This window comes from Lontra canadensis, unplaced genomic scaffold (genome assembly GCF_010015895.1).
Source record: "Lontra canadensis isolate GAN:19392208 unplaced genomic scaffold, GSC_riverotter_1.0 scaffold79, whole genome shotgun sequence".
Lineage (NCBI taxonomy): Eukaryota > Metazoa > Chordata > Mammalia > Carnivora > Mustelidae > Lontra > Lontra canadensis.
In genome coordinates this window covers 6,496,348-6,506,920 of record NW_022631073.1, presented here as the reverse complement: position 1 = coordinate 6,506,920, position 10,573 = coordinate 6,496,348, and the positions used below count along the sequence as shown (strand labels likewise).

At 40.9% G+C, this 10,573-nt stretch overlaps 1 pseudogene; it reads right to left on the bottom strand.

Moving 5' to 3' along the window:
* Positions 1-10,185: 10,185 nt before the first annotated feature.
* On the bottom strand, positions 10,186-10,283 carry LOC116882016 (annotated as a pseudogene).
* Positions 10,284-10,573: the final 290 nt, after the last annotated feature.

Genomic DNA, 10,573 nt, shown 5'->3' with positions numbered 1-10,573 from the left:
TATAACCAATAAAAATAGGAATTGAATTTCAGAAATAATTTTAAAATTGTTAAGGTCCTTTTCCCACTTTCATATTCTGTATTTATTAGCAAAATGAAAAATTCTAAAACAAAAAAGGCAGTCAACTTGATTGATAAGCCAGCCAAATGAGTTAAACATCATAAGCAATCTCAAATTTTCAGCCAGAGTGCTACTTCATTCATAAAGAACATTCAACATTGAGAAGAAGAGAAAAGCCCCACAGAAAATCATCACAATCTCTCCCACAAACTTCTCTAGTCCTTCATTCTCCTAGCAGCCTGATGGTGGCATTAGCCAAGGACAACGAGCAGTGAATAAGTAGTTTTGGATAGGAAGTTGCCATTCCAATGGGAAACTTGGTGGGAACACTGAACAAATGGAAACTTTGTGAAGTGAAGAAAGCCAACCCGCTCTGTGAAACACTGGTGGCAAATGTGGTGTAGTAAAGGAATACTAGATTTTGGGAGTCCTGAATTTTGGATTGGGTATTCCCATTGAGACTGAGTTAGAAAATCAGTGGACTTCTTTGAGCCTCATTTTCTTCCTCTGAAAAATGGGTTTAAGGGTACCAATCTTATTGGGTTGTGGTGAAAGATCAAAAATTTTTAAAAGATTTATTTATTTATTAGAGAGAGAGAGAGCACGCGAGCATGGGGGGAGAGGCAAAGGGAGAGGGAGAGAGAAACTTAAGCAGACTCCATGCTGAGTGGACAGGCTCACCTGGGGCTCAGTGCGGGCTGGATTTCACCACCCTGAGATCACAACCGTGAGATCATGACCTGAGCCGAAACCAAGAGTCAAGTGCTTAACCAACTGCACCACCCAGGGGCCCCTGAAAGATCAAATTTAAACATGTGTATAAGGGACATATGGCTCGGTTGGTAAAGCATGTGATTTTTGAACTTGGGGTCATGGATTCAAGTCCCATGTTGGGTGTAGAAGTTCCTTAAAAAATAAATAAATAAGATAAACATGTGTATAGAACACTGTAAACAGTAAGAATGTGAATGTATAAATTGTTATTATACTACTTATGGAATGTGTTAGCCAGTAGAAAGCTGTAGTGGGACCATAACTCTCAGCTCCTGAATTCAATGCACCATGACAGGGCTAGGGTTGCTGGATAAAATATAGGATGCCTAGTTAAATGTGAATTTTAGATAAGCAATGAAAAAAATTTTAGTATAAGTAATGAATCATGATAACTGAACACAAGTTTACATTTAATTTTAACTATTTTCTATTATTCTCTCATTTCAAATAAATCAGGTGCATTTCCCCAACTATTTTGAAAGCTCTGTGGGAATACAGATCATATGTTCATGTTAGATAACAAGTATGATTACCTATTATTCAGGTATGCTCCAGGATGCTCAAACAATATTATAACAGATACTAATAAATAATGATAAGAGCAAGGATTTGGTTTGGGTGTCTTTGACTTCAGGGCTTGACTAAACTTCCTAATATCTACAGGGTCTTCTCATCAGGCTGCCCTGGGAACCTATGAAGCAGCTAGTGCTCAGGAACTCAGACAAATGCCCATTTCTAGAAGTTAAGGAAAGAAGGTTCCAGAAACCTAGATGACACTAATGGACCTAAGCTCATTCCTATTTGCTCACATACCATATAACTCAGGTGCTTGAGTCACCTACACTCGGCTTAAAACCTTAAATTCCTCCTATACTCTGTTTGCGTGTTGTTACATGGTTATGATTCACTAAGAGATAAACAGAAATCTTCCGAGTCTACTTGATTCCTTACAAAGAAGAAAGACAACTTGCACCTTTAAACGTGGAAACTAATTCAGGTTTTGCTGGGTTTTAGGCTACCAGATTTTGAAAAGAAGACAGTATTTCTAAAACACTGGTCTCTTTCTTTCTTACTCGCCTCTTTCTTGCTGAACTTTTCAATGAGGTTTTGGATCCACCACAAATATCCCTGAGTTAAAAAGAACATATTAAATCAGTGCTTGGTTAGAAGAAGGGAGAAAAACTAAAGAATGTAAGAGTCACTCTACCCATAGACAAGATGATAATCTAGATACACTATACATAATGTGTGTGTGTATTTTTTTTTTTTTTTAGGGAAGATACAGAACTTTCTCAGAACGATTTGATGAAATATACACTTGAATCACACAAAAAAAGAAAATGTGACAAGGAAATACTTTGCATACTGAGTTGTGACCATGGTTATGTAGGAGTGTACACCATTTCCAATTAAACAAAGAAACAGGCAGCAGAAAACACTTTTTTTTTAAACCATGAAGTCTCTTTGAAAGAAAAGTAGAATTTGCACTCTACCTTATTCATTAAAGTTAGAAACTGCCATCCCTTTAATGAGCAGCCTGAGGGTGGAGAAAGTGTCTTGAATAGCTATATTCCAAGGAGTACTTGGCATCATCACTGAAACATAATGTGGGACTGCAATTGTGTGGGTTTTTTTTTTCCTCCAGTGAATAGGAAGTGATCAAAGATAACACTGCCTGAGAAAGAATTAAAATAGTGTAACATTGCATCAAGTTATAGCCAATGCCAATCATCACATGGATGAATGAACAAGATCCTTTAAATAATGGTATAGACGTGCTGTGGCATTCAAAATATAATGACCAACTTCAGTGGGGTTCAAATAAAAATGCAAAAGCATGTGCCCACTCATCTGGCCAGAACAGTGAAGTATAAGCACGTCTCTTTAAATAGATCTGTAAGCCACATCCTTCATTTACATCATCTATAAAACACTGGACTATAGGAAATAAATGAATTCCAAAAGGCTGCCTTCGGAATTTTATCTTAGCAATGGGAAATGCTATCTACTAGGATACTAGAAAAATTAGAGGCACGATAAAAAAAAATAAAGTAAAAAGGACTTCTATAATTACAATGTGATCACCTTTCCCTCCGTGAAAGGACAGGAAAGGAAAGGCACAATACAGGAATTGAAATCATCATTGTGTGGATGAGAGTTCCTGGCATATAATGCTAGACAGAGCTATTTACTGGAAAAAGTGTTGGTTTATTTACATGCTAAACAGCACCACCTTCTAGCTTCGGGCTGACTGACAAATAACAGCACAGCAAGGGAAAGAAAGAAAAGGCAATCTTCCTTATTCCAGAGAGAATCAGAACAAGACAGACAGGCGTTGTCACAAATCCAAACATCTTGACCCCATCATTATAAATGGAGTGCCCAGCCTCTCCAAACATCTCCAAAGAGATAATCTTGGCTTTTTCAGTAACAAGAATCATAGCAAGGAAACTTGACTCTGCATCCAGAAGAAGGCATGAGGGAGAGGGGAAAGATAATATTTGTCTTAATCTAGAAAATCTCCATTACACAACTCTTTCAAAAGATGGGAAAAATAAAATGTAGTCTTTGTCGAAGAACTCATAAACAAGGCCAAATGCACCCTTGTGCACTGGATAAAAACAAAGGTGAAAAATATCTGATTTGATGAACAAAGACTGGCCGATGAATGGAGTGAACCGTTCTAATACAGTAAACAGGAGATCTGAATAAAAAGATCAAAGGAAGCCAGAGAGCCTAATGCACCCACAATTGCAAGTGCTCCCCAGGGAGTGACAAGAATAAAATTGGGAGATTTTGCTCAGGGAGATACTGCCCCGGATTCTAATCTAGTTGTCTATTCTCATCAAGGCACTGCCTTTGAGCTTTCTCTAAAAGTTTTCACTTCTTTGATTTAGAAAATAATGCTTGCACTTAGAGTTGGTATATATGAATTCTGACAGATACTAAGAGGGGAAATGAGGCCACTGAGTGGGGAAACAAACAAAATCCATGCGATATTGTTCTAGTTATGCCCACTCCTTGCTATGCAAGCTTTGGCAAATCATTTTATCCCTGGGCGATCATTTCTAGATTTTATGTGTTTACACTATGCTAAATATTTACATTTTACAATAAAAAGTGCTGCCTTCCCCTCCCACCAACCCTGCCGCACCTCTCTGTCTCTTTTTTTTTAAACAAATAAGACTGGGTCGAGTGAAAATTCACCCAAGAAACGGTACTGACAGAATATCCACATTTTTCTTTCCTCATTTGACATTTAGTTTCCTGAGTGGTATGAAGTGTATCGGGAAGTTATCTGTGCACCATCTACATATATTACTTTAAACCTCATTGACAAGACTACAGTTAGTTAGACAGAGTTGAAGAATGTCTGCAGGATTCCGTTTGATTTTTACTTTAGGTGACCCAAGGAAGGGTGACAAGCGCCAGCGAAGCGACGCTGGGGAAGCTGGGGATGAAAATGGCGGGGAAAAGGGAGGGGGGTCATTAGCAGCCTAGACATGGGCCACATTTCCTTCACAGAACCAAATGTGTCCATGCGTTCAGTGAGGCCTTCACAGGTAGTGAGCACTCACCAAGGCCTGGATGCTGGACCAGTGCCTAACGGTCAGTACCCAGCAGCCAGAGGCCACCGCCATTGCCAGCCCGGCTTTCCCCGGCGACCCCTACCCGGCAGGCTTTGTCCGGCAGCCCCTGACCCTTTCCATTACCTCACACCATTACCAGCAGGTCGTTACCGGCCGCTGTTATCTGGCAGCCATCGTGTGACATTCCTCAGTGACCCACTAAGTAGCCGCAGCCACTGCTGCCCAAGTCGTACTCCCGTGGGAGAAGCTGGTTGCGGAGTTTCCCTCGCCCGCCCAGGACTGCTCTACAGCGGGAGGGCCCGGCCATGCGCCACCGGGCTTCCGGCCACACGCCCCGGCGCTTCCGGCCACGCGCCCCGGCGCTTCCGGCCCCTGTATCTGGCTCGTCACCCGGACGGGCTCCTCACGGTGCGCACAGGCTGAGGCTGAGTGAAGCCTGCCCTTGTGGACTCTTGTCCAAGGCGCCTCTGAACATTCCGGAATCCTTCTGAAATTCTCCCGGATTTGGAGAGTTTTATTTACGACGGCGCCTCTCGCTCTGGGGTTGGGAGACTTCGTGAAGATGCTGATGTAAGATAAACTGCCTCAGGGAGAGGATTAAGTAAGAGCTTCCGCTTCGCCCAGATAGCTGCGCCCTCAGCCTGCCCACCCCGTCCTCTGCGCTCAGCCCACCGCGGCCCCGGCCACGCTTGCTCTCACCTGTGAGGATCTCAGCTGCGCTCCGCGGTGCAGAGGACTCGAGCTTTAGCGGCGGTGGGCGTCGCCCTGAACCCCAGCCCCGGGGCTTTACCGCGGTGGTGTCCCAGGCGTCTGCCTGGGCCGGGGAGCGGCAGGAGACGTCCGCCCCGCAGCTGCGGAGGACGGGGAAGAGCGTCGGGCGAGAGCGTTGAGACATCTGCTCTGTGACTGGCACGGTGGCTCTCCCTGGCCGTGTGGCCCGGGACGCGTGGAAGGCTGAAGCTGCTGTGGCACCTCAGAACTTGGGCGTTTGACAGGCAGGCGCTGGCAGACAGACTGCGGGCTTTGGGAGTCGTTTTCTAAACCGGCTCCTGCTGCGGAAGGGCTTGTGCGGAGTGGGTGACTTAGGTTTCAGCGCCCGGGACCACTCCGAGGCACCGGCAGCACGCATTTCCAAGCCCTGTGCACGAGGTCGTCAGACAGTCTGCAGGGATAGAAAGACTTCCGTGGAGAAAGCAACAGAAACTGGGTTTGCTCCTATTAATGAAATTTCAAACTTTGTGCCAGACCTCGATACAAATCATAGCCTGGAACTATGTGCTAGGATGACGGGAAGAAAGGGGGGCGGGGGGAAGAAGGAAAGAAAGAAAGAAGGAAAGAAGAAAGAAAAGGTTTTGGGCAAAATAGGGCAGTTCCATTCTTGGAAACAAAATTTCATCTTGGAAGCTTAGAGTTCCAGGCTCTAAACTTTAAAGTCACAAGCTTATCACAATAGTTCCAGGACTAACTGATAACGCAAGTAAAGTGGTGGCGTCACCGTTTCATCCCTGAAAGAAAATACTGTGCATTGTTTATACACCTCGGTTCGGTAAGGTCAGTTTTTTGTGTTTTGTTTTTTACATTTTTGGAAGGCATTTAACAACAACAAAAAGATTATTTTAGAGCGAGGGAAAGCCTGCGCGCAGGCATTGCCCCAGAGGGGGAGGGGCAGAGAAAGTGGGATAGGGAAGGAATCTCAAGCCGACTCCCCTCTATGCATGGAGCTGGAATGGGGAAGCTCGATCTCATTATCCCAAGATGCCCCTCCCCAGAAGGCATTTTGGATGAAAAAAGATGAAGGAGAACTCCATAAGCTCTACCCCTCAAGAAGGCTGGTCTAAGGGCTACCACTACAGAACAGCGGGCCCGACAATGTTGTTTCAGGGTTGTGTACATCACATTCTTAGCCCTGTTCCCTAAAGGTGTTGATCTTCAAGTAGGAGTGACAAAAAGGGGAGGGGCAATGTTGGAATTTTTAGGGTAAACTCAGAGCAGTGTGGTGAAGAACAACTCTCCTACAGACTCTTTTCATGAAACAGAGAAGTTAAAGCTTGACAAAGTCTTTGGCTGGTGGGTGGTATGCAAGGTTTAAAGAGGGGAAGTTAATTAAAGGAAGCTAATTTAAATAAAAAAGATTGGGAAACTTTCTTAATATTAAGCTGGTCTAGAGAATTTATCTACTGGGGCACTTGGGTGGCTCAGTCGTTTCAACCACAGACTCTTACAACTCAGGTCATGATCTGCATAGTTGTGGTATAGAGCACATCTGTCTCCCCCCAGCCTGGGGCTGGGTCAGGAGTCTGCTTGTCTCCCTCTCTCTCTGGCCCACTCCCTGCTGGCACGCTTGCTTTCTCTCTCTCTCTCTCAAACAAATAAATAAATAAATCTTTGAAAATTTTTAAAAAAGAATGTATCTGCTAAGAAGGGACTGAGGTAGAGAAAACAGTCACAAGAAAGCATAAAATAGGGTCTAAACTGATGGAAACTTCCTAGCTAATGATTGCTGAATTAAAAGTTAATCAACATTGTATTAGAAGACTTCAACTTTAGGCAATAAATGATAGACTATAGATTTCCAAAACTGAGGAACTAAGATAATGAAATTCACCTTTAATTTCTATTTTTAGACTCAAATGAACTTAGATTTAATTTCAAAAGCAGATAAGTATGCAGATCCTTAATACTGTGATTTTATTTTGAATAATTGCCTTTTATTTTTAATGCCTGTTGTGTCTTTACCTCATGTCACAATTTAATCCCTCTTTAAACTTAATTTAATGCCCAATTTAATCTCAATATGACAGCCAATAATTAAAAGAACTCATGTTGTGTAGCATACTGTTTGGTTGTGTTGGTCATGTATATGTGTTGTATACAATATTGTTTTGTACCATGCAATTTAATGAACAGTACCGCTTGATGTGTTTATTAAGGAAGAACAGAAAACCAAGCTACCATCTTTTGAGAGTTAAAATAGGTTTTCATGGTGATGGTATGAAAAGCAAAAGATTTTACATGCTACAGAGGCCTACTTTTAGTATTTGTACATCACATGTACAAATGTACAAACCTATAGATTATGTGTATTTTACACATACAGATCTAAACAGTCTATGTACAAATCTGAAATAATCATTTTGTAAGTATAGTGTTACATGGATTAATAATTTGTATTAGTGGTTTTCATCCTTTCCCCCCTTTTTCTTGTGGAATCTTTCAAGGAATTCTGGGAAGCCCAATTTGCAAAACAGACATTCTGTTTTGACACTCTGCTCTGATCAAAGTTATGTGAGGGCTGGAGATGGGGGTGGAGGGCCTAAAGGCAGCTTTTAGGTTCACTTTCAGTGGCCCCGAAGCCCTTCCATGGAACCTTTAGAATTTCTGGAGCACAGTTTGGAAATTGTTGTCCTACATAATGCCCTACATTTGTAGTGGGTTTTTATATGTTTGATAGTACTTCATTCCACAACATTCAACGTTTTTTCATTTTAAAGATAAGAAAACAGGGACTCAGGTCAATTCATTTTCCCACTGTCACATAATTATTGACTGATTAGATTTAGGACTTGAACTCAAATCTTCTGCTCTGACTCATGTTTTCCCCCTTAATTCATACTGTCTATAACAATAGAAAACATGCTCAGGATGTTTTCTAACATCCAAGTAGGATGAGGTAGAATTTATGTAAAGCATGAGTGTTTCTTAACATTGTCCTTCTGCAGCAGAAGTGAGTGACAGTAGTCCTTTGGATCACAGCCCTGTGGCTCACCAAAGGTCACTGACTGCATAAGGCTTAGAGATGTGTGTAATCCTCACCTGTAAACCCACTTGAGAAAGCATATTGGAGTACAGGGCACAGGGTAATATTATCAGAGTCGATTTTTATTCATGAACAAGATGAACATTTCATCCCCTGCCTTTGGCAACCACCAGTCTGTTCTCTGTATCCATGCATTGAGGTTTGCTTTGTTTTAAATTCTGTATGTAAGCCAGATCATACAGTATTTGTCTTTCTTTGACTTATTTCACTTAGCATAATGCCCTCAAGGTCAGTCCTTGTTGCTGCAAATGGCAGGATTTCCTTCTTTTATGTGGCTGAGTAGTATTCCATTGTATATTTACACATTTTCTTTATCCATTCACTCAACAATAGACACTTAGGTTGCTTCCATGTCTTAGCTATTGTAAATAACGTTGCAATGAACATGGGGGGGTGCATGTATCTTTTTTCAGTTAGTATTTTCATTTCCTTTGGATAAATATCCAGAAGTGGAATTGCTGCATCATATGATAGATCTAGTTTTTTAAACTTTTTGAGGAAAGTCCACACTGTTTTCCATAATGGCTGCACCAATTTACATTCCCATTAACAGTGCATGAGGGTTCCTTTTTCTCCACATCTTCAACAACACTTACTTGCTTTCGTTTTGATAATAGTCATTCTAACAGATGGGAGGTGATATCTCACTGTGGTTTTGATTTACATTTCCCAAATGGTTTTTGCTCCTTCTTACTCAACTTTGGGATACTTTTAGATCTACAGAAGGAAAGAAAAGTAGAACTCAGAAAGCTCATTGGTGAACATCTGACCAGTATTGAACGTACTTGCCACACAGAAGATTTAAGTGCTGAATCACAGATGGGTGTTGAATGTTATAATTCTCATTGTTACACTAAACACTTCCCATCTTAAGCCAAAGCAGTTTATTTTCCTTAACTGATTTTCCATTTTTCATTGGCTCCTATTGAGTCTCTTCCCCCACTAACGTAACTTTTGATTTCAATATTATAGTCAAGATGCTGATCACTAATTGGCCTTCTTTAGATATACTTTCTCTGAATTAGAAGATGAAAAACAATTATTTCCACTGATAATTAAAGTACTGAAGTTTGTGAACTGTTCATCTTCTATGTCATAAATAAAAATTGACTCAGTTAAAAAACAGGATAAGTCTTGTTAGACCCCTTGATATGTTCATGTACATTGTAAAGCCGAGAGCACAAGAAAATCAGAAGCATTTTACAAACAGCTAAATAAAGAACTTTTTCCCTTCCCTTTCATACCTCAACAAAGCACTGGAGTTCTGGAAAACGCCGATGTACAGCAATGTTCTTAGGCAAGTCAGAAAATTGGCAGATACTTCCTAATTAAGAAGAAAGCTCAATATGTCTGGAATCCAGTATAGTCATTTCATACTAGTCTTTCCTTACCCCACATCACACAGGAATGGGGTTCTACATAACACCCTAGTCCTTTGGGTGAGACTGTTCTAGCCCCGCTGTTTTCACTTACCCAGAATGACCTACAAATACCCACCTTCCTTTCTTTGTTTAACTGGCTTTCTCCACTTTGAAGGTCTTGCACTAAGCAACTGTTAGACACAGAGTCCAGAGCTGGTGACAATTCATATGTACATGAACATCTACAATGTACATGAACATATCAAGGGGTCTGAGAAGTCTTGAAGACACCTGTATAGCTTTTTAAAACTTCAGTGGATATTAAATGTTAAATATTGCCAGGCACTGTGTTAAATGCTATTCAGGGCAAGGAAGGGAGTCTTGCCTTCAGAGCAATTAACATCCAAGGTAAAAAGTAATATTAGGAAATTTAGGAAGGTAATTATTGATTTATTTTTGACAAACTGATGGATAATTGACAAATACAAGTTTGTATATTTAAATGATATGTATACATTTTGAAATGACCACCACAATCAAGTTAATTAATATCAATTACATCACATAGTTACCTTTTATTTTTTTTAATATAGAACACTTCACAAATTTGCATGTCATCCTTGTGCAGGGCCATGCTAAATAATTTCTGTATCATTCCAGATACAGATTATCTATATATATGCTGCTGAAGGGACAGTAGGCATTGATTGTTGGCACAAGTCTTAAATTGATTTATGAAAAAATGATTTATGAAGAAATGTAAACATTTTCTATTAATTATAGACATTTTAGTACACACCCTACAATGCTGTGTTTTCCTTTGCCTTGCCCTTCCAGCTCCCAGTCCCATAAAATATATGAAAGACTCGGAATTTAGCTTCAAAGTCATGTTTCTTTGTACATAGAAGTGTGACCATGTGTAAGGTGCCCTGAACCAATTTTTAAACTAAATGATGGGAAGAGGAGGTAGG